The sequence below is a fragment of the Onychostruthus taczanowskii genome, unplaced genomic scaffold, assembly GCF_017590055.1.
Source record: "Onychostruthus taczanowskii isolate IOZ18803 unplaced genomic scaffold, ASM1759005v1 scaffold77, whole genome shotgun sequence".
Classification (NCBI taxonomy): domain Eukaryota; kingdom Metazoa; phylum Chordata; class Aves; order Passeriformes; family Passeridae; genus Onychostruthus; species Onychostruthus taczanowskii.
In genome coordinates this window covers 2,093,996-2,117,460 of record NW_024505561.1, presented here as the reverse complement: position 1 = coordinate 2,117,460, position 23,465 = coordinate 2,093,996, and the positions used below count along the sequence as shown (strand labels likewise).

Below are 23,465 nucleotides of genomic sequence, written 5' to 3'. Positions count from 1 at the left end.
CAAACAGCTCATCTGTACTGGTCTGGGTACTGTGCCCCTTAATGCTGCTAATTACAAGTTGGCTGTGCAGGCATACATCTTCTTGTGAAAGAAGCAAATTTAAGCTCTAAACTTTTTCCCAACCAAGGTATCTTTTTTGATTTCAACGCAAAACTTGCACTCTTTAGCCTTACAAGAAATTATTATTTTATCATAACAGTCTGATATATTTTGATTTTAAGGAAGAACATCTCTCATATTTCTTCAATGATAAACCATAAGAAATGACAAATCATCCTCTTTGAAACATTTCAAAAGCTTGATTCCCAGTATTGCCAACCTTATCTATTTAAACTTTCTGAACTAGGCTCCAGAGACTTGCAACCCACATGAAAAAAAACCCCAAGACTTTTAACAAGTGTTCAATGGACTGCTGAAATAATGAGGGGATGGCTTATTTATCCACCTTCAGATACTTAAAAGTCTGAGTTATCCCTCTGAAAATATAAAACTAAAGAAAAATAGTCAAGCACAGCTCTTTATTTTAGTAAAAAAAAATGAAGAAAAAGAAGAAAGAGGAGTACCCCTGGAACACTGATCCCCACAATTCAAGATGTGTACAGACTGAAGAAGGTCCAAAGAAGGGCCATGAAGATCATCAAAGCACTGCAGAACCTCCCTGTGAAGAAAGACTGATCGAGTTATGCCTTTTCTCCATGAAGAACAGAAATATAAGTCAGCACCTCATCACAGTCTTCTACCATGAAAGGCCAAAGAGGGCAGAAGCTCTCTCTCCACAAGGAGCCACCTGGAGAACACATGGGACAACAGGTGTGAGGTTGCATAAGGAGGTTTCACACTGACATAAGAAAGAAATTTTTACAGTGAGAAGAGTCAGTCAATGGAACAACCTCACCAGGGATGTGGTGGAGGCCCCATTGCTGAATCAAAATCTGATTGCAGCAGGTGCTAGTTAATCCCATCTAGGCTCCCTTTCCCACAAACTTCTGAACCAAGTGGTCTACTGGGGGCCCTTTCAACATGGGCTTTTCTCTGATTGATTCCATGATTCTAGGAAAGAGTAATGGGAAAGAGAGAAAAAATACTGAGGAAAAAATAAAAAAATAAAAAAAGGGGGGGAAAGAGCAACACATTTTGCCAATAGCACAAAGTGGAGTACTGCAACAGGCTCTACTCAGTTATATAAAGCTCTCCACAATGTTCCCTCCATGCAAAGTGTGAAATAACTGCTACCAGTGCTTGGGCTTCATTTGAACTCTAGATAAAATAAAATCTAGTGTTCACCTTCTGGTTGCCAGGGCTGAAAAATTCCAGAGACCTTGACGTAGTTTCTGTAGGTCATTACACTAATTTAAATTCACAATGCTTTCATCTCTGCTTTGAATGTAAAGTACCTCACAGTCAACTGTGCTGCATTTCCTTTTCTATGCTTTCAATAGATAGTTTCAGTTATTTCCCTCTCAAGTACCTCACAATTCATTCTCTTCTTGACTACCATTTTGTTCACAAAAGAATGCTGAGCTACCCGGTTTAAGATTAAAAATAAAGAACCTGCAGGACTAAATTTAGTGACCCAAGTAACTAAAGTGATATCTTTTGGCTTAAAATGAATTTGTTTTCATTTATGTCATGGGAAATGTTGAAGCTAATGCAAAATAAATTATATTTAACCTAAGAAAAACTATACTCCAGTTTCAGCTGCCATTATCACTCCATGTGGACAAGTGCACACTCTTGATCTCTAGCATATACAAAATTATATTACTTGGTTTGACTAAAGGTCAATTCATCTCAGCTGATCTACCAAGTGGGCAAAAAGTATCTTAACTGGTGAACCTTCAGCCAAAATATAAAGCCTTTGTATGTGGTCTGCTGCACTTCACACAAAGATGCTTTCCCATGGTTTTTTTTTTATGCAATGTGCTTCTGAATAAAGCCATGTCCACCTGTAGAAGGTGGGGATGGTGTTTCAGGTCAGCCATCCTGGCTCCCAAATAACCCCTGCCTAATGCTTAGCCCCTGTTGCAGTGTTCGGGTATGACAACATGAGAATCACTGTTTTCTCTAGTGTGGAAGTCCTTGTGGAGATTTAATTTTCCCTGCCCCATGTGAGCTGTGGCCATGGCCTTTATATCTGAACCAGAAGACAGGCTTAACATTTTCAGTATGTGGCCTTCAAATAAGGAAGGCTGGCACTCTTGCACAGGTCCTCTTCAAAATTACTGAAACTGTAGGACTGGAAAGATGCTGAACTAGCCTGAACATAAAATGCAGCCCCATACACTCAATAACAGAAACATAGATCCCAAAAAACCTCCAGAGTGAAAGTATGTTGAAAATCAGGTAGAAAACTGGGCAGAGGAACAATTGGGTTTGGTTATCAGAGCTCATAAGAAACCACCCTTTCATTAGCAGAATCCTGAAAAACAAGCGAAGAAATACCCTCAGGAGCCACAACTTTCTTCAGAGAAGAGATGACAAATGTGAAGAAAACATAATAAGAAAAATGGAGAGAAGCATCTCTGAGCTATTTGAACATCCAGGAAAGAGAAATGGCGCAGAGAAGGTCCATTGAAAAAAGAATCAAAATCAAATGAAGACTAGAAATTACCATTGCAGAAGTGAAGATTTGAAATAGCTTTCAATAAAACTTCATCTTTTATCTTCCTTTTCCCTTGCTTTCCTTTACTTTTGCTCTTGCATTTTTTATAACTTTCTCTTTTATTTTTTTACTTATATTTTTTTTCTTCCAAATTCCCTTCTCACACCATTGCATTTCATAACAGCATGTGTTGGTTTCAAACACGTATTCCTTCCCTACAGTACTTACTGGTTCCCACACTGTGTTCCCAGTGAGCAGTTGGATCTTTCTCTATCAAGCCTAATGAGAAAACAAAAATGAAAAATGACATATTATGCTACTTGTGACCTCTTATGCCACTGAATAAGGACAGGCTAAGCATATGAATTATTTTTTCAGAGGACCCTTAAAAAATGCATATTTACTTTTTTCTTCCAAATGTCAGGTTTTATCCCTTTAGAGAAATTTCTCAGAGTGCATATAGCATTCATACATACCCAGCAAATAAATGAGCTTTGAAAATAGTCCCAGGTACAATTTCCTATAAGCATTACTTGGATTGTCAAACCTCTCCCTATGAATTGTTTTCAAATACTCCACTTCTGTAGACTAACAATGTCTTCCATCAGTTTTAGCTAGACAAATAAAAGATGTCTACTTTCCCCACCACCAAAACCCTAATTCTGTCACCAAGATCTTCTCACTTTGTGAATTCTGTGAGTAAGTAGATACAAGTTTTCTATTACATAATTCTTTCAAGTACTACAGATGAACTACTTCCTTTAAAGGTTTTCATAAGCATTTGTTTCAGTTCCTGGAAGAAAGCAAACTACAATTTAATGCCTCTATTCTCAAATGGTCTCCATAGTAACATATACTACATTAATTCTCATTATGAATAATTTTATTTACAATTTACAGAAGTGCATTCCTTAGAGGAGTTTTTTGTTAAAATATATAGGTTAACAAAACTGGAACATTTTTGGTCAACTGAACATCAGGTTTTTTTAAAGCCCTATTATGCAAACAAGATTAATATTTTGTTTTTCAGCTCTGCACAGTGTACTTTATTGCAAGCACTTGGATTTTAATTTCTACTTACGTTGCAAAGTTTTGAGCAGACTTGTTTCAAAACCTACCATAACTTTTTGAAAGAATGTAAAGATTTTTAGATGGCTGTCTCTGGTGTCATATGAAATACCTAACCATTTGGATGTTCTAATTCTTAAAACACTAAATAACACTAGAACACTATATAAAATCTATATATATATATATATATGTGTGTGTGTGTGTGTGTGTGTGTGTGTGTGTGTGGTCCTAGCAACCTGATTGTTTCTGATATTAGAACATAGGAAAACAATTTTGCTTAGGATAATCTGAATAGAGTCACTTACAGTAAGAAGTTTTGTAAACTTCAGACTACACACTTTCCTTTATTGCAGTCTTGCAAGAAAACATTCCCACAGATGAAAGAATAATTTGTTGATTTACTGCTGTGACTTGAAACAATTGTGAACTCTACTCTTCTTAAAGGAAGGAAGAAGATGTGCCCATGTCCTACAACTGCCTCACAGCAAGGTGGAAGGGTAAGTTTCTGGAAACATGATAAAATGCAAAGATATATCTTGTGGGTCAGTTGTGAGGCTAAATAATTTCATTTTAATGCTTTAAAAGAGGTAACTCTGATTTATTACATCCTTTGAAAGGGATATTGGAGAAACTCATTACAAAACTAGACGTGTTAATGCAACTCCCCTTGTATTTCTAAAGCTTGGTTCCTAATTTGAGCAATATAACCCCCCACAAAACCAAAGATATCTGCAACATACTACAAAATGTGCTTTAACGATGTTCCATTCACGTGAATGTTGAGCTGTCTTAACGCAATATTTCAACTGACTGAAAACTTGAGAATCAGTTAAAGGAACAAACACATAGCACTTCTATGTTGTTCAATGTGCATCTATTCCTCCTCCATATGGAAAACCACTTTTCATGGTTTTGAGGGGCTGTCCCCTCCTATCTACTATTTGGGGTCTTCTGGGGTCTTCTGGTCTGCCTTGCCTGTCCCAGTACCAGTATTGCTCAAAGTTGGTATTCAGAGAACATGAAAGGAAACTTGTTTGTCTGCAGAAAGTCAGGAGATGCTGGCATTTTTCATATGTTACTTACTGGAAACAGAAGCTCCTTCCTTTACTCACCCCCATCTGTCCCTATTGTTCTCAAGTTATTTACAAATAAAGTGAAAAGCACTTCATTGAAGCACTTAATGTTAGAGCTTACTTGTATGCAGAACACATGGTACTGAATGAGGTGCAGAAAACGTTACTCAGTACAAAAATATGCTATTGGAATTATGGCATCATCTTCAGAAGCTGACAAATTGCCTGGTGTATGAAATGTTTAGACACTGGTGGCTTACTTGAGATGCACATGAGTGGCAATAAAATCACAGGGTCTCCAAGACAAGGTTTGAATTCTGATTTGATTGCAGAAAATTTCTGGCAGGAATCTTTTCAAGCTGCAGTTGATTTCCTAAGTTAGAATTTGGCTTGTAAACAAAGAGAAGATTTTGCCATTTATTCCATTCCACATTTTTGGATTTCTGTGCCATCTCCCTGATGATAACCTCTCTTTTTTCCTCACTCACAAACTGCTCATTTCTGCAGTGGCACCTGGGATGGATGGCAGACTAGCAAGAGAAATACAAATGCTAGAAGAGAAAAAACCCACAAAGCATACTGCAAAGTAATGGTGCACAGCATTTCTTGGGTCTGGACATCTTTAAAGAACTCACACCCTCAACTGTCATTTTTACTCCAAGATTGTTCATTCTTTGAAGTAAAGACTAGGATACAGGCCAATCAGTTACTGTGGCTTTACATGGTGAACTTATTTCCTATTATATCTATAAAGCAGAGAGAATTTGAAGCTGATCAGTGTGAAGGGTTCTGAGAGTCCATGCACACTCCTCACACCAGTACTCAAACACAACTAGGATGTTTATTTTTTCTACAGGGTCCCTTAGTGACACTGGAGCCACCTTTAGAAGAACATTCATGGGATGCAAGGTAACTTTAAGACTTTCTTTCCCATATCCTGTTTAAGAGTTTCTCAAACATTCTCAATTTTGACTCAGAGTGATAAACTATTCAGCACAGTATTAAATCAGTGATCTTAAGTATCTTGTTTAATTCTGCTAATGAGAATAACTGTATGCACAAAGTACTCCCTGGAAAGAGCCTTCTTGGAGTTGGACTTCATTGCAAAACCAAAATACTCTGTCCCTAGTGATGCTAATGGGTGTCCTTTTCTTTTCTTTTCTTTTCTTTTCTTTTCTTTTCTTTTCTTTTCTTTTCTTTTCTTTTCTTTTCTCTTATTTTTTTTGTTTGTTTGTTTTGTTTTGTTTTTGTTTTTGTTTTTTTAATGAAATGTGAAGAGGAACCCCGTCTTAGTTTCAAGAGTGTAAACTGAGAGATATTCTGCCTGAGCATAAATATTCTCTCTCTTTTTGTTTGTGGCATCTGAATGGAACTAAGAATCTGGTATTCAGGCAACCTACCATCCTCCTTCTTTTTTAAAGTAGTTTCCCTCAATCGTCATAGTTTTTATCACCTACTCCACATGAAAAGATAATAGGTGTTCATAGGGCAGAGGAGGGATTAGCTTTTAGTTGAGTGGTAAATGCACAAAAATTACCCTTTTGCATTTTTTTAATAGTAACTGCAAATTTAATTTGGGATGTGGTAGTTTTGATCTTCCTTTCTTAGAAAATATATTAGGCAAAATAAAATGTTTGCATAGGCATCTAGAAATGTTCTCCACTCCCAAAAAATGTACATAAAAAGTAAAAACATTAACTATGGAGAATGCATTTCAGTCCAATCTATATGCAGCAATCTAGTCTAGTCTGTGTTCATAAAACAATTAATTGTTGTATTATCTTATTGAAATCACTAAGACAATGTTGGCTCTTGCTATTAGACTCCTATTAACATTTTATTGGCTCAGGTCCATTAAGAGTTCCTTTAATATGAAAGTTTATGTCACCCAGTCACAAAAACCTGCCAGCATCATTGCAAGCACCACAACATCCACTGAGCAGTGACTGCCTTTGGTTCACTTAAACTGACGAACCTTCACAAAATACTCACTAAAAACAACAGAATTGCAAGACCCCCATTTGTTGCACAAGATAGGAAATTTACAAATGACAGCACTTTTGCAAAGTCAACCAAAAAAACAAGCTCTGCCAGCCTCAGATGTGTAAGAAGGTAATCTTTTCAGCTGGACACTGAGGATCAAAATGATGGTCAGAAATCTTCTGCTAAATTCCAAGGACAGAAGGATTTTGAAGCATGCGAGAAAAGCCTGAGTGTCACAGGCACATATGGGTTTCTCATGAACAGATAAAACATTGGCTTTATCTTAAAGTTTTATCACATTTTCCTGTGCCTTTGGGATTATGTAATGTTAGCACAGTTTTGTAAAAGACCCAGTGGGATGTCTGGTTCTTTCCATTTTACTGGGGAACCACAGTGCTGGGAAGGGAGAATGTGATTAGTGGAAATTCATATCTTTATTCCTGTTGAGTGACCTGGGCTTTTCCCTTAATGTGATTTTGAATTAATATCTTTCAGGGAGTGCAGACAGGAAAGAAAGTCTTTTTCTGGATTAAAAGAATAGATATTAAAGATGAAATGAAGAAGAGCTGAATGAGGACGTAGATTGTGAATATGCTAACAATCATGCTGTCCTTTTCAGTCTTCTTTTAGAAAGGCTACAAAGAGGACAACATGAAAATATTGAATCTGCTGAAGTAAGGCAGTAAATAATGTGACAACTTATCCTTCACATGTTAGTTCTGTCATGATATTTGAGAGCAAGGCATGTTTAGGAACAGATATAAAATTATTTGATGGTCTCAGTTCAATAAATCAGCTTTTGTTTCACTCAAAAAACCAAAATTAAAAAAAAAAAAACAAAAAAAAAAGCCCCCCAAAAACAAAAAAACTAAATAACACAAAAAAAAACCACCCCAAAAAACAAAAAAAAAAAAAACAAAAAAAAAAGCCCCCCAAAAACAAAAAAACTAAATAACACAAAAAAAAACCCCCCCAAAAAACAAAACAAAACAAAACAAAAAAACAAAAAAAAACAAACAAACAAAAAAAAAAACCAACCAAACAGGTGCAGATTGCTGTAGACCTGAAGTTGAACGACCAGCAAGTCATAGGTCATTAAGCTGCGCTTTAGATATTGTGTTTTCCAAGTGTAAAAAAGAAACATCAGACCATGGCTAGATACATGGGTTAGCAAATGTGGTGACACTGATTCTACAGAAACTTTTGTGGATAAGCAAATGGTTTCATCTTCTACTGCTGTGAGTCTAACATTCTTTCAGGAGTGGTACATTTCACTCAGGGAATGTTAGCCGAAAGCTGAATCAATCTGTAACCTTAAATTATGCAATTCAGTTCCAGAAGAAAATAATGTTCTTCAATAGCAACACGATGGATTTGGAGAAACAAACACCAGATTGCAGCCCTACCTGGGTGCTGCCCTCCAGACCTCATGCCAGTAGGTACTAAAGAGAATTTCTAAAGTGCCAGTCCAGTGCGCTATCCATCAGCACAGCAAAACACAACTTCACTGCAGCTGACAGAAAGTGAAAAGAAGTATGCTTTCCAACCCACATCCTTCCAGATTTCCTAAATTATAGCAATGTCAGACACATTTCAGATGTTTTCTGGAACACATGAGTCCCACCAGGTTTGTGTGAGTTCTTTCACAGACTGCTAAACACACATTTTTTCTGGCACCTATTCCAGGTGACATTGCCAAACAGGGGCCCTGTTATTTCATGTACCACCTGCAACTATATCACAAGGTACATGGTGCACCCTATGCAGTGCACTTTGCCTCCCAAAGAATGTTATTCACAGTTGTGAAGTTTCTTCCCAAGAGATTATATTTCAGACAGATTATGAAGTCCTAAATGTTGAGTTATTTAAAACTACAATACTCCACAGCTGATGATCATAGAGGTGTTAGTCTTAATAAGGATTGATCACATGGTTAATTATCAGCTGCAACTGTCCTATGTCATGTATTACAATAACAGCAATGCCATTTATTTTGTGGTTCTCTTCTGAAATTACTAATACCATAAGTTAATGATTTGATAAAGTTCAGATTGCTGATATAATCATATCACAGCTGCTCTTGTAATGAGTGCTATAGAAATGTCTATAAGTAGGCTATCTAATTAGGTGTTAGCATATCCATTGCAATATCCATCTTTATGCTCTAATGCTGTCCTTCCCAAATACTCATTTTGGGAGTTCTTGTTAATATAATTTTTTCTGGAGCTCACCTGCAAAATGAAATACATTGACACTTACCTAACAGGAATCCCAGTGGAGCATTTACAGGATCTGCTGGTACCACCACACAGGGAAAAAAGTGGCAGTAGGCTAAGGCACAGCAGGGGCTCCATTGCAGGTGCTCCCACTGATGCCTTGGAGGCCGGGAGCCCTCAGCAACTGTGGGTCAGTTCCTCCAAAATCAGGCTCATTGTTATTCAACAGCTTTTTATGTTTTACATTTGGGTAAAATGCTGAGGGCTTTGGAGTTTCCTCTTTGACTTTTGGAATCTCTGAGTCTTACAGCAGCCACAGTTTGTGGTTCCCTTAATTACAAATGTTAGAAAAATATCGTCCCCCATTAATTACAAAAGATAAAAAAATTTTTCAGGAGAAAGCTAATGTACTAACACATAGGTGAACAAACTGGATTTTTAGAAAACACACCAAGATCAGAAAAGGGCACACAGAGGAATAAGATATAATTCAGAGCACTATAGGAACAAAAATATCAACAAATATTTTTTTCAAATAATTTAATGTTGAAAGGCAGTGTGGAAATAACATCAGGCCAATACAGAATGAGCTGTCCTTGCAAACAGGGACAGAGACAAGGAAGAGGTGTTTAGTGCATTCTTCATCTCCATCTTCAACACTGGTGACAGAGGCAGGTCTCAGCACTCTGAGATGCATGACCATGACTGTAAGAAAGATAAACTCTCAGCTGTTCCTGAACTAACGTGAGATTTACCGCTCCAGCTGGATCCCTAGAAATCTATGGGGTCTGATGGGATTCACTGGAGAACCTTAAAAGAGCTGGCTGATGCTGCAAAGCTTTTGTTGATGATTTTTGAGCAGTCTTTGGAATACACAGAAGTCCCAGCTGACTGGAAGCTGGTGAACATTGTCCTGATTTTCAAGAAGGGTAAGAAGGAGGACACTGATCCATGAGTCTCACTTCAGTGCCCAGTAAAATCATGGAAAAAATTATTCTGGGAGGTGTTGAAAAACACCTGGAGGGTAACGCAGTCATCAGTCACACCTGGCGCAGCTTCCTGCTTATTGAACCTGACTTCCTGCTATGAGAGGATAACCCACTTAACTGATCAAGGGAAGCCAGTAAATAGAATCTTTTTGGATTCAGCTTCAGCAAGGCTTTTGATATTGTGTCTCATAGGATCCTTCTGGACAGTTTTTCAGCCCACAGCTGGATAAACACACGGGTGAGCAGCTGGCTCATGGGTCAGGTACAAAGGGTTACAGTGAATGGGGTGACATCAGACAGGTGACCTGTCACTGGTCTGTCACCAGTGGGGCTCCTTGGGCCTCCATCTTAGGCCTTGTTCTCTTCAAAATATTGAGTAATGACCTGGGTGCAGGACTCGAAGGGATACTAAGCAAGTTTTCTGACAATACTACCAGGAGGAGCTGTCAACTCCTCCAAGGGTACAGATGCCCTGCAGAGAGACCTCAACAAATAAGACAGCTGGGCAGCCACCAGCTGCATGAAACAGCATGGGCAAGAGCTGGGTTCTGCACCTGGCCTGGGGCAACCCTGGTTGTGTGTATAGACCAGGGAACCAGAGGCTGGAGAGCAGCACTGTGCAAAGGGACCTGGGGGTCCTGGTTGATGGCACAACAAATGTGAGTCAGCAGTGCCCTGGCAGCCAGGAGGGACAAAGGTGTCCTGGGGGTCATTAGGGACAGCATCACCAGCTGGGCTAGGGAGGGGATTGTCCTGCTCTGCTCTGCACTGGGGCCTTGACATTCCTTGACTGATTCATATTCTCTGGCTTCTGATTGACCACCCAAATAACCTGGTTTATCTGCATTTTGGTTGCATGTTAAATAATGAATATAGTAAGTGTTTAGCAATACAAAATAGCATTAAAACTCTGGAGATTGGTGAATAATGCATTAAGAAATGTAATTTCATTATTAGAATATTTCCTTTTTTATTATATTACATACTCAATAGCTGGATGAAGAATAGAAGAGTGTGTGACTTTCTTACTAATAAACTGAGAATTAAGAGAAAAGCTACAGAAAAATAAATTACTGTTTCTGCAATTTCAATGATTGTTCCTCTTGCATCACAAGAATCTCTTAGCAGTAAGAGCGCTCATCCAAAGATATCCCCAGCTAGCAAGTGGAAGCATCAAATTAAGTGAAAGAGAATTTTTGTAGTTCATCTGTAAGAAGTCATTGAGAAAACTACACTGGGACAATTTAAAGAGAATATGGTATCAACGGGAACAGCAGCAAGTTCTGAAAACATTACACTTACTCAAAAATCTACAGAAATTAATTCTGAAAATTAATTAATTCAGAAAGCTGAAGCAATAATGGATTGAATGGATGATCTGAGGAAGAAATTATTTTGTCAGAAGTTTCACAATTGGATAGCTGGATTAGGCAACATTTTCTTCGGAAGTATAAGGTGTAAAAACCACCAAGAGTGAAGGAGAAGAGCAATTTAAAAGCTTAATTTGTTCATATAGGCAAGAAGTCAGTACTGAGTCACACTCCAAATACATAATCTTGGAAAAGTTTCACGTCCCAAAAAGCACAATACTTGTCATCAAGCACTTGCAGAAAAGTATTTTATCATAATTCCACATATTGTTAACTTCATCTATCTCAAAGTTGGTGTAGCATCTACCATTGTAGCACCTTAGAGATATGCAGGCCTAATGCACCCAGTGTCCAACCACCTCAGCCTGCTGGCAGAACACTTTCCAACTGAAAAAAAGAATTCATATTTATGATGCATCTTAGAAGGATGAAAAAGAAAATCTGAGTCTAAGAGATTAATTGCACTGGATTTCTTTCAGTATTTTATAAAGAGAGGAGACTTTAAAGAATTCTCCTTTGCAGAATTTTTACTCAAATTCATTTTACAAAGAGCCATAAATTTAATTTAAAAGTCTTTTATGCTTTTCCCTTTGCATATCATCTAGTTTTACTGTTGCTTTTGGGTTTCTTTCCATTCTCCAAGGAAAGCTTGGCTGGGGAAGATAAAAAAAGAATGTAAAAAAATATGTAGGTACAAAAATGACTAGCAGAAGAGAAATCTTTTCCAACCATAGTCAGGTGATATCTGAGTTCTCTTAAAAGTTAAGACAGAGTTATGGTGGTATTATACCGCAAATGCTGTTGTATTAGGAACTGAATCTGTGTGTAGAGGAACTACAAAAGGAAGATTCAGCTTGGGGGCTCAGACATTCACCTTCGAATGCCTTACCACCTATGTGTCTGTAAGGGAAGTCTGTCCAAGCTCCTGCAGCAGCCAGAAGAGCCTTGTCAATACTGCAGTTGATGGAGACTGCAGACATATACACTTGATGTAAGGGAGAACTAAATTCCTTTGACTTTCACTTATGGGGATGTGGCAGCCTGGCTGCATTTGATATGCTGCTTGACATCTCAGCAATCCCTGGCATTGCAACACTTTCTCATAAGTTTTTCCCTTAGTGAGAAGGTGGTACACTGAAGAAAGTTCAAATATTTTCCACATATGCCCATTAGAATGTTCACTGTAGGTCCGTGCTAGACGTACATGACTTACATCTGTACCTGTGTATTTGTATCAGGGCCAGACTGTCTCCCTGTACTAATGTTCTAATAGAAACTATTCTGTCTTCATCAGACATCAATTTTTTTTTTTTTTTTTCACGAGCTAAGGAGGCAAAGGATGAAAACTACTACGCAAATAATGTTTACTGAGAGGAAAAGCAGGGCCAAATATTCTACCAATAACTGTCATCGCATACAATATACAGATGTTTCCATCTGCTTTGTTACTTCTAGCTAGATTTGTATTATTTAGGATATAACAAGTTCAGCATGGATATGATTGCTAACAACAAGACACAGGTGTTCCCTTTAATTCCCTCTTTCCCTATTTGCTTGACAACACATTTTACTTCAGCTGCTGGCTGTTATTGCTGTGGTCAGCCTAATGCTATAAAGCAAACATATGTATAAATTATATTTTGAATCTGCTGAAGCAAACAGCCTTTTAAGATGTGTCATTTAAATAAAAATATAATTTAAAAAATTATTTCTGCTTTCTACCTCTCTTTTTTTTTAAAATAAACTAAACCCGGAACTCAAAATTCATATTTTGTCTGACTGACAGTAGTTTGACTGTGATGTAATGAAATACTGCACTTTTCTACCATTATTATTTTGAAGCCAGGTTGAAGAAGCAGTTCAACTTCCTAACTACCCTGATCTCTGGAGATTTGTCAATAATTTAAATACAGAGATAAAATAGAAACATTAACTAATGCCAAGAGGGCAAATGGTCTCTGAGATGTGAACTGCATCTCAAAATAAAAAGGAAATAAACCATATAGAAAGTAGACAGACTGCTTTTATTTTTTTTTTTTCTGAAGGGATTAACAGAAGCTTTTTCTGTTCACAACAAAGTAATTCATAGTCTGTTCCCATTACTTTCGTCCATGCAGATCATTTACTCCACAGTCATTCCTCCCACAGTCTTATTGAACAAATCACTTGCAACAAATTGGTTGACAAACTACAAACTACAATTGCTCCATTTACATATAACACTGTAATATTCCATAATTTGGGGAAGACTTTGCCTAAACTGAGCCAAAATTTCAATATAAGGGATATAATTGTGAGAAAAATAAAATAAATTATTTCTTCTAATTATTTGACCTGAGAATTTTAAACATGGCTAGGAATGTTAGTAGTCTTCTTTTAAAGAGTCATTAAAAATGAGAAAGAAGAGGAAAAACTAATCAGAGATGTTGCTGAAAAACTGTCCGGGAAGTTGACAGTAAAACCACCATTCCTGAGAGGATAATCAAGGTTCTGTTGTGAAGGTACAGAGCGGAGCCAAATCTCACACTGTTTCAAGAAAAAATAAACTTCAGTCCATTTCCTTCTCAGAATCACTTGTTTCCTTTCCTCTACATTTTTGAACCATTACCACACTCAGATTTAAACACAGCTGTATGGTCTCAGCTTTGCTTCCAAAAGGCAATCCACCCTTGGAGAACCAAAGCTGCAGTTTCTTCCTGGTGCAAACTAAAGGTCACCTCTAGCAACTACAAGCATTTCCTGAGGCTTGGCTTTAGTTAATCATGATGGATAAAATTTAAATATGCCCTTTTGTCACATAAAAAGGATCAGAAGATATAATCATAGAACAAGGCTCATTTTCAGCTGTAAAAATGGAAGAAATGTGAGCTGCATTGTTAAATGTGTAATGACAGTGCTATTTCCTTCTGTGATATCGCCACACATTTGAAAAATTATACAACTTTTTTTTTTTTCTAACTTCAACGATTTTATTCAAGGGACTACTGCATTTAAGAAGGCAATAATAAATTCTCAGGTATCATAATATCTGACATGAGGTCTGAGATATCCCTAAATACCTTATATGAAACCACTTCCTGGCTAAGAAGGGAATACTCATATTAACCAGCACTGACTGTACAGTAAGCACCATAAAAGCAAGATCATCAAATTAAAATTGAAACAGTTTCAAGAGATGAGTTAAAAGTAGTTCCAAGGACTGCATCTGTCCATTAATTGCCCTGGCAATGAGCCTGATCTAGAGGAGAACTTTATACAGAAATGTTATTTTTTGAAGCATGCAAATAATATAATTTTCCTCAGCTTTTTTTATGCTTACATTTAGATCCAGGTTTTAAAATAAATCTGGATCAAGGACAGGTAGTAAAGAGAGAAAGAAACAAAAATTTTCTCCTTGAAAATGATTTTCTTTGTTTTGAACAAGATCTCTACAACTGAAGGTGACACTGGGTAACGGGGGAAACCCACTATACATGAAATGCTGTCACACACGCTAAATAAACAGAAGAAGAGGTGAAATATTTCAAGATCTATTGCCTTATAGTTATCATATCTTAACATATGCCTTTAAACAGGAAAAATATTTTGAGATGCAGGTGAGATTTCAAATCGATAATGTCCTCAAAACTTATGCTTAAATCTATTAATTTCCAGCACTCATGTCACAGTAGTTCCACCTATTTAATTATACTGTTAAACCTTTGATAGTCCCACAAACAATAGACACGTGTGTGCATATTTGTATATAATGAACCCGAATATTCATATGCATGCACATGGAAACACCTGCAGTAAAGTCCATGAGGATCAGTTATTTGGTTGCCAGCAGCAGCTACCATTCCTGAATCCCTTATCACATCCTTCAGGGGTGTCCTGGTTTGGCAGGTGACCAGAACAACACGAGCCTGCACATCAGTGTGCTTGCAGTTATACACTTCACCTCATCCCCTCCCCAGGAAACTGTGTTTGGAGCCATCCTCATTATTCCTCAGAAAAACCTCCTGTGAGACTGTGTTTCCCCAAGCCTGTGTTTTCAGCCAGAGCTCCCTACTTTATTTCTGTCAGTTCTGACTCCTCTGTAATCTTTGATACCCTACTGTGGGTTCTCTTTTTTTATGTTATTCCATGAAGTGTGAAGAATTCATTGTTTTCCAGGAGATCATGTTCCTACCCAGCTGTGGTTTTATTTCCATTAAAACTGTGGGAGAGTCTCCAGCTGCAGGGGAAGATGAAAAATAAATCAAGAAATAATATTCCAGCAGAAATGTATCTTGGAGGTCCCACTCCATCTATGCAGTGGCCACAGCAGTGTAACTTCAGATCCTGTGGCAGTTTTTACTAGCTATGTCCCAATACTCTCTGCTAGAAATAGTTTTCCGGCTTATTTCATAGGTCCAGTGCTGCTTTTGCTTGATGCCAGTTCTTTTGATTGTAAAGTTTCACAGACCTGAAATTAGCACTGTCGTGCAGAAGCTTCTCAAGAGAAGATTTAAAACACTTCTAAGCATTTGCAACATCATGTTTCCTGGCTTGATGTAACTCAGTGTAAACCAGAGCTAAACACAGCAGGCCAAAATCTCTGCTAGAGTCAGTCACATTAGGCTCTTTAAAATCAATGGAGCCAGGCTCATTTTTCTCTGCACCTATTTTTTTCTGATACAGAAAAATGGTGGGTTTATAAATATGCAAAATATGAAAATGAATAAACTTGTTTTCCTTAATTTTGATGCCGCATGGGAACTAACTCCAAAGATATCTGAGATTAGTGTTTCAGATGTCATAGAACAGGATCCAAACAACAAGTAAAATATATAAAGTTTGCTAAAAATTATTTCTGAGTTGGTGAGATCCCCCTCCAGACTGCAGAAGTCTGACATTCAGTGAGTAGACATAGACATATGTTAAAAGGAACCATCACTGGAATTGTTTGCTGTCCATTGTAGACATAAACCTTGCAGACACAAAAAATATTTTCCCTTTACTCTTTACTGGCATATGCCCTCACCACATCACCCAATTTAGAGAACTGAAAGGCTGGGACTGGCAGAATTAATTACTGCCCACCACAGGAGAAGATCAAGCTCTAGACCATCTAAGGAACCGGAATGTGCACAAGCCAATGGGACCTGATGAGATGCATCTGAAGATCTGGAGGGAACTTATAATGAAGGTGCTAAGCCACTTTCCATGTTTGAGAAGTCATGGCATGCTGGTGAAGTTCCCCTGAGAGCAAAAGAAGAACTATAACCTCATTTTTATAAAGGAAAAAGTACAGGCCAATCAGTCTCAATTCTGTGCCTGGCAAATTCAAGGAGCAGAACCCCCTGGAATGATGATAAGGCACAAGGAAAACAGAGGTGACAGGCTGGTCACAGCCAACATGGCTTCACCAAGGGCAAGTGGTGTTTGACAAATTCTATGGCAAATTTCAATGACAGTGTTACAGCACTGGTGGATAATGGAAGAGTGACTGATGCCTTCTACCTGGACTTGCGTAAAACATTTGACATTTCTCTGCACAACATCCTTTACTCTAAAATGGAGAGACATGGATTTAATGGATGACTTGATACCCAGGAGGAGACCAGTGAGGAGTGGTCAGTACTGGGAACAGTACTCAGGGGTCAGTACTGGGAACAGCGCTGTCAAGCATTGTCGGTGACATGGACATGGTTGCCCAGAGAAGCTGAGGATGCCCAGTGCCTGGAAGTGTTCAAGGCCAGGTAGGATGGGGCTTTAAGCAACCTGGTCTAGTGGAAGGTGACATCTAATCCAACTTTCCTGCAATGAGGAGAGGCATCTTCAAGTAAAACGGGCTGCTCAGAGCCTCATCCAACCTGACCTTGAATGTATCCAGGGATGAGGCATCTATCACCTCCAGGTGGCAGGGCAACCTCTTTCAGCATTTCACCATCATAAAAAAAATTACTTCCTTCTGTCCTGATTTCATTTTAAAACCATCACCTCTTATCCTGTCTCTACAGCCCCAACTAAAATGTTGGATCATATCTTTCTTAGAAGTCTCCTTGAAATACCTAAAAGCCTCAATAAAGTCTGTTCAGAGCTTTGTCATCTCCAGGCTGAAAAAACAAAACTCCCTCAGCCTTTCCTGATAGGAGAGGTGCTCCATCTCTCTGATTATTTGCCTGAGTAAGTTCCTTTCATAATTTCATTGTGTATCTTTCATTACTTACTAGAAGGTTTGTTTCAACAGAGTCGTAATGACCATGATGCATTTCCCATTCCACAAATAATATATCACATTCTGCCATTCCTGTTGAGGCAATCGGCTTTGCAAGTAGCTCTAATATAACAAATGGTCATATAATGTTACTATAATAATTTACTGTTCTTCATGAAAAAAAAAAAAAAAGCAGACTCAATTTGCTCCTGATTTTCATCCCTTCTGAGAAGCTGCATTTTGAACTGCATGACAGCAGTGGACAAAGACATTATTTATCAATCAGGCAGTCCCACTGACCTTGAAGCAGAAGAAAGAAAGCATGTTATAACTCCAGGTGCAGCCCACTCACTCACTTAATAGAGAAAGAGCAGCTCCCCAGGACACATGATTTCCTCCCGCTACTTTAATCGAGGTAAAGTGGGACAAACAATGTTAACTGCCACCTCCAGCAGAAATAGATGTTTTGTAGGAGGAAGGAATAACAGGATAGCAATACTGCATTAGCTGCCCTTTCTCCCTGTGCAGAAAGGCAAAAAATGATAAAGTGAGACCAAAAGTGTTTCACACTGATACTATAAAAATAGTTTTATCTTGAAGTTAAGAAAGATTATCTTCACTATTCTTCTGACTGAAATGAAGTAACTTCAATTTTGTTAACCTTAAAAAAAAGCACCAGACAGGAACCTGTAAATAGCACAGTGGTTTTCAACACAGGATAACCACGAAGAATAGTTCCTCTCAAAACACTTGTACAAAATGATCAGTGAGGACAGTAGGATTAGTTTTCTGAAAAGAGGATCTATTGCCAATTGACCAGATGAAATTCAGAGAAGCGAAGTCCACAGTTTATCTATGGATAATAGCAATTCCTTCTGATTTCTTAACCAAGCTTGACAACCTATACAGCATGAGGAGAGTGCATCTGTAGCACAGAATAGTGATACTGATTTAAACTCTGAAGTGATATCTGGTGTTTGAAACTAAGAGCAGAATCCAGCACTTGAGAGTGAGGTTAATTCTTGAGAAGGCCAAAATAAAGGAATTTTAAAAGTCAAACTTTTTGTGAAAATATATGCAGAAAACAGGAACGTAACAATATTCATAATTCAAAAAGTGATTAGGGAAACACTGACATAAAGGTGATGTTAATAGTATAGATACTCGAAGAAGAGTAATCAATCTCTTACTGACTTTAGGATATCCCATTTGACATAAAAGCCACTCTGATATTTAATTGGATACATGTATTAATGGCCAATTACCAGATGGAAAAAAACAAACAGAGGGCAAAAAGTCTTAATTAAAGAGCGATGGCAGAAAGGAAACAGAGGGAAGGGCAAGAAAGCACTCCAGGAACATAAATTGTTCTGTGTCAAGGGACATTATGTTGGAAAAAGGATGTTTTTATTACAACTTACTCACAGTGTGAAAGATACTTTCCAAACTACTCTTCAGCTGCAAACAGAGGGTTTGCAGTCAAGGTCAAGAGGCAATACAGCGACAGAAAAAATAACACAGGCTGGAGATAAGGCTGGGGGTGCAGCTAATGAAATGGGCAAGGGAAAGGATATTCTCAGACAATTCAATGTCCAAGAAGATTCACATGAGAGCATGCAAAAGGGGAAGGGGTGGTGTTTACAAGAAAAAAATATGTTAGAAGGGAGAAATGCCCTGGTTGAGAACTAGGGGTTGAGAACTGCAACTGACTGTTGCAGTGTTATAATTAAGATAATTATTAATATATATTTATAGTTTTATAATACTTACCACCATATTTACAGTGGGCACAGTTTGGGCTTAGATACTAATTTGTTAAGCGTGCACACCATTTGATTGCTAGGCACTTAAGCACCCGTGTTGTAATGTCTGGAGACAACAAGGCAAACCTGCCACCCAGTCAAGCTCTAATACACAGAGTAGATGTCAAGTCTCAGCTCTCATCTAACCACAGCTCTTATCTGTCTTTTCCCAATAGACAAGAGGACGTGGCTACAGGAGCATTTCCATTCATAGCAGACAATTGCTAACTGCTTCTTTAATCTGAGACTACTGCTTAAAGAGAAAAGTCTCAAGCACAGAGCAGAGTGGAAGAGTGTCATCAGGCTCCTGCCCTGGAAGGGAGCTAATTTTACAGCACACAGGCTGATACTTCAGCCTCACTGTGCAAAGGTTTTGTTCCCACACTGCTCCTGAGAAACAACCAGCAACAAACCTAAATGCTTTAACAGAGCCATCTGGAAACAGGGAACTATGCAGGTCTGAGCTGAAAACTGACAGTTACTAATGGTTGCCACAGCCCAGAGAATCTGCTGCCATCTGCCTCCCTGCTGACTTTGGATGTGTTTCCACCTGGTAGGGCCATAGACCACAGCTGAACCTTTGCTGAAAAGCATGATGTAAACAGAGCCACATATTAGAATAATGAAACAAAATTAGTGCTCCTGTCCAGAGACAGCTTGGGAGTGAAGGGTCCCAAGGTTATATAAGAAAGTTCATCCTGAACCTCATTAAAGGACAAGTGCAATCACATCTTGCAGTATTAAAGGTTACCTGGTACTGTTTCCATGTCCTGCAGTGGACAAGGTGACAGCACATGGCAGTTCTGCTTTTTAAGGTGCTGGTGTTGAAAATAAGCCCCCACAAGCTCTGTGACTAGTACAGACCAAAGTTTTAAATTTTATTTATATGTTTGGAGGAATTTACATCAAATCAGTCAGCATCTCTTCCCAACATCACCACTTATTTCAGTAGAACTACTTTTCAAACTTACAAATGCAGAAGAAAATAAAACCACATAAAATAATCATAAATGTTTTTGAAATTATATTATCTGAGTACTTTAAGATAGTTACCTATTTGTCTTTCTTCCTACCTTGTTTCTGTGTGGATTACTTAAGAAACACCCTGTATAGAACAACTGGTCTTTTACTTTGCTAATATTTAATGACATTTCAAATACTTGTATGTTAAATACATTGAAAAGTAACTGTTTTGAAGCCAACTGCATGTTTTTCAATAATTTCAACCCTTTATTCTCTTTTATAATGAGCAGAGGACTGAAAATTATGCTTGCTGTTGCACCTAGAGCATTCAAAAAAGCTTTAGACATAGCTTTAGTCTGCACACATCTGATTATTGAGTACTTCTAAATATATGATAATTCAGTGTCTATAGTCTCCCACAGAGCCCTGACTCTGTCTTGCTTTCAACTTAAAAAAAAATCCTGCTGTTTTTCAGCAAACAATACAAATATTACCATTTTTTTATGATGTACTTTTTGTGCTGAAAATGATAAGCAAAGAGACAAAATTTTACATGCTTGCTTCTCAGGCAAATGCAACAAGATGTACAACAGCATTACACATTGCTATAATATATATTACATAAATATAATCTATAAAACTATAGATTATATTTACTTTTAATAAACTAGATGATCTTTAATGTCCCTTCCAACTGAAACCATTCTCTGGTTCTGTGTATTTGCAAATGCCATTTACATAAGTCTTTTTAATACCCTATGCAAGCATTTTAATAAAAACGCCTCATTCAAATCTCCTATGTCATTACTGGTGCAAAAATAAGTGACCTGGTTTTTTGAAGTACCAAGGATGGCGTCATAAGGACTTTCAGGCTTACATACATTTAGGTTGATGTTTGTGTAAACCCTAGTGTCATAAATTCAAATTATTTTTGTAATCTGATATTCATAAATAACAAATTGTCTGATTCAAATATCCATTTTTGACTAGTCACTGATGCTAAATGCATATTCAAAGTGACTTTTACACTAATCTGTCTTCCATGGAGACATCTTTCTAGATCAGTTGACTCCATAATCATCCTACCCTTTAACTCCAGCAGGCAGCTTGTGGACCTAACACTGCAAGAACTGACTCACTGAACAAAAAATACATATACTTCAGATATCACAGGGGTTTCTCAAGTACCAAGGTGATCTTTCCAACAAAAAAGGGGTTTTAACCAGTGCCCTTGAAGGGGGAAAGAGTTTGAATAAAGACATTTCCCATTTGGCTGAACTGTTGGAAAGGTTTAACTGTACTGAAAGAGGAGTTATTGTTCTTTCTTTTCATTCAAGCAAAGGTTATATCAAAATCAAAAAGTTTTTATTGTTCTAATGCTTTCTTTGAGAATACACTTTCTAAACCAGTGTATGCTTTGAAACTCCCAGCAGGGTTACTCTGCTGAGTAAATCCAGGTTATACTCTGTGGTACAGCTCCACAGCTCCTGTTCAGTAAACAGGAAGGCCCTACATCTTATCACCAGGCTTACTCTGGAGATGAGGTCTTGGAGATTATGTTCTCCATGATCTAAATAACTAGTTTACATTATGAAATTAAAAGCTATAGGAAGAGTTTTTTTATTTCATGGGTCATGGGCACAGCTGTTTCCATCCACTTAGCCTGGATGGAAAACAATATCCCTGAATCAGAAACAACATGAGGCACAGGCTTTGGTTTGAAAAGACATGCTTTGTCCTGGTATAGGTATACAGACAGAGCAAGATGAAGATTTTTACCTCCACACACAGAGTTTGTGAAGCAAAAATCCATGTTTGTATAGTACCAAACATATGGGGTCTGTAGTTTAGGACTGAGGTCTGATACGTGTTATAAAATTACAGACTCTCAGCATTAAGAGAGTTGAGAGATTTGGGATTGTTCAGACAGGAGAAGAAAACACTGGGAAGATCTTAGGGCAGCTTCCAGTACCTAAAGGGGGCTTAAAACAAATATGAAGAGGCACTTTTCATGCAGGCAAGTGGTGATAAGACAAGCGGGAAAGGCTTTAAACTGAATGAAAGTAGGGCTATATTAGATATTAAGGAAAAATTATTTATTGTGAGACTGATGAGGTACTGGTTGTCCAGAGAAGCTGAGGATGCCCGATGCATGGAAGTGTTCAAGGTCAGGCTGGATGGGGCTTTGACCAACTTGGTCTATTAGAAGGTGTCCTTGCCTATGTCAGGGGTGTTGAAACTACATCATCTTTAAGGTCCCTTTCATTATGTGTTTCTATGATTAGTAATAATATCAGACAGTCTACACAGCTTACATACCTTCTACTGTATCACATGTTAAATTATTCTCTGAGGGTCTTTCCGTTCCCTTGAGTATAGGATCAAAATGCTACAAAAATTACTTCAAGACAAATCTTCCTCCCTGAACCTATTCTGTGCTGTCTTATGTAGGTGCTCCAAGTGGGGCCATACTATTTAGCAAATTACTTTGATCACACCAAGTTTTCACTTATTAAAGTTCAGTACTTTCCCTTTATATTGGTAAAATTTTAAACCCAGAAGGGGTCATTGCAGCCATCTGATGTCAAGATTAGCAAAACAAAGCCAAAAAATAACTAGGTTAAAAACAGAGCAGAGCTTTTTGAGAAAGCTATTTCAAAAAATATTCAATTTAATATTCAAAACTTCAAGTGCTAGGGAGGCCATCATAGCCTTTGAATAGCTGTTTCTATGGATAATTACCCTCGCAATTAAAAATGTGTGTAGTGAATAGAGCCTGAATTTGTGTAGTTTTAGCTTCCAGCCAGAGGATCTTTATGTGTCTTAGTCAATTAAGAGAAATCATCAAAATATTGTTCTATACTTGTGTATGTAAAATCCATGATTAATCCACCTTTTATACTTTTTTTTTCCCCCCCAAAGAAATAGGCTTTGCTCCTTCACTCTCTTCCTATGGGGCGTATTTTAATTACTTCTAAATATTATTATGACATTCTTCATCACTCAGTATCTTTCTTGAGTTGTGGACACATGGAAGCTGGGAATACTTTTTCAAATCAATTGTGTGCTCAAACCGTTTTCAGACTGGACTAAATACAACTCAGTTACACCAACTCATATCTAAGCATTTTTATAATTTTATTTTATGATCAGTTAATGTTTATTTGTCAATACTCAATCCTTTTTCATATAAAGCAACCTTTCTGAGTCAGAAA

General features: G+C 37.7%; 1 protein-coding gene across 1 annotated transcript in view; it reads right to left on the bottom strand.

Moving 5' to 3' along the window:
• Positions 1–23,465, bottom strand: part of GPC6 (glypican 6) — a 716,537-nt gene that overhangs the window by 281,110 nt on the left and 411,962 nt on the right.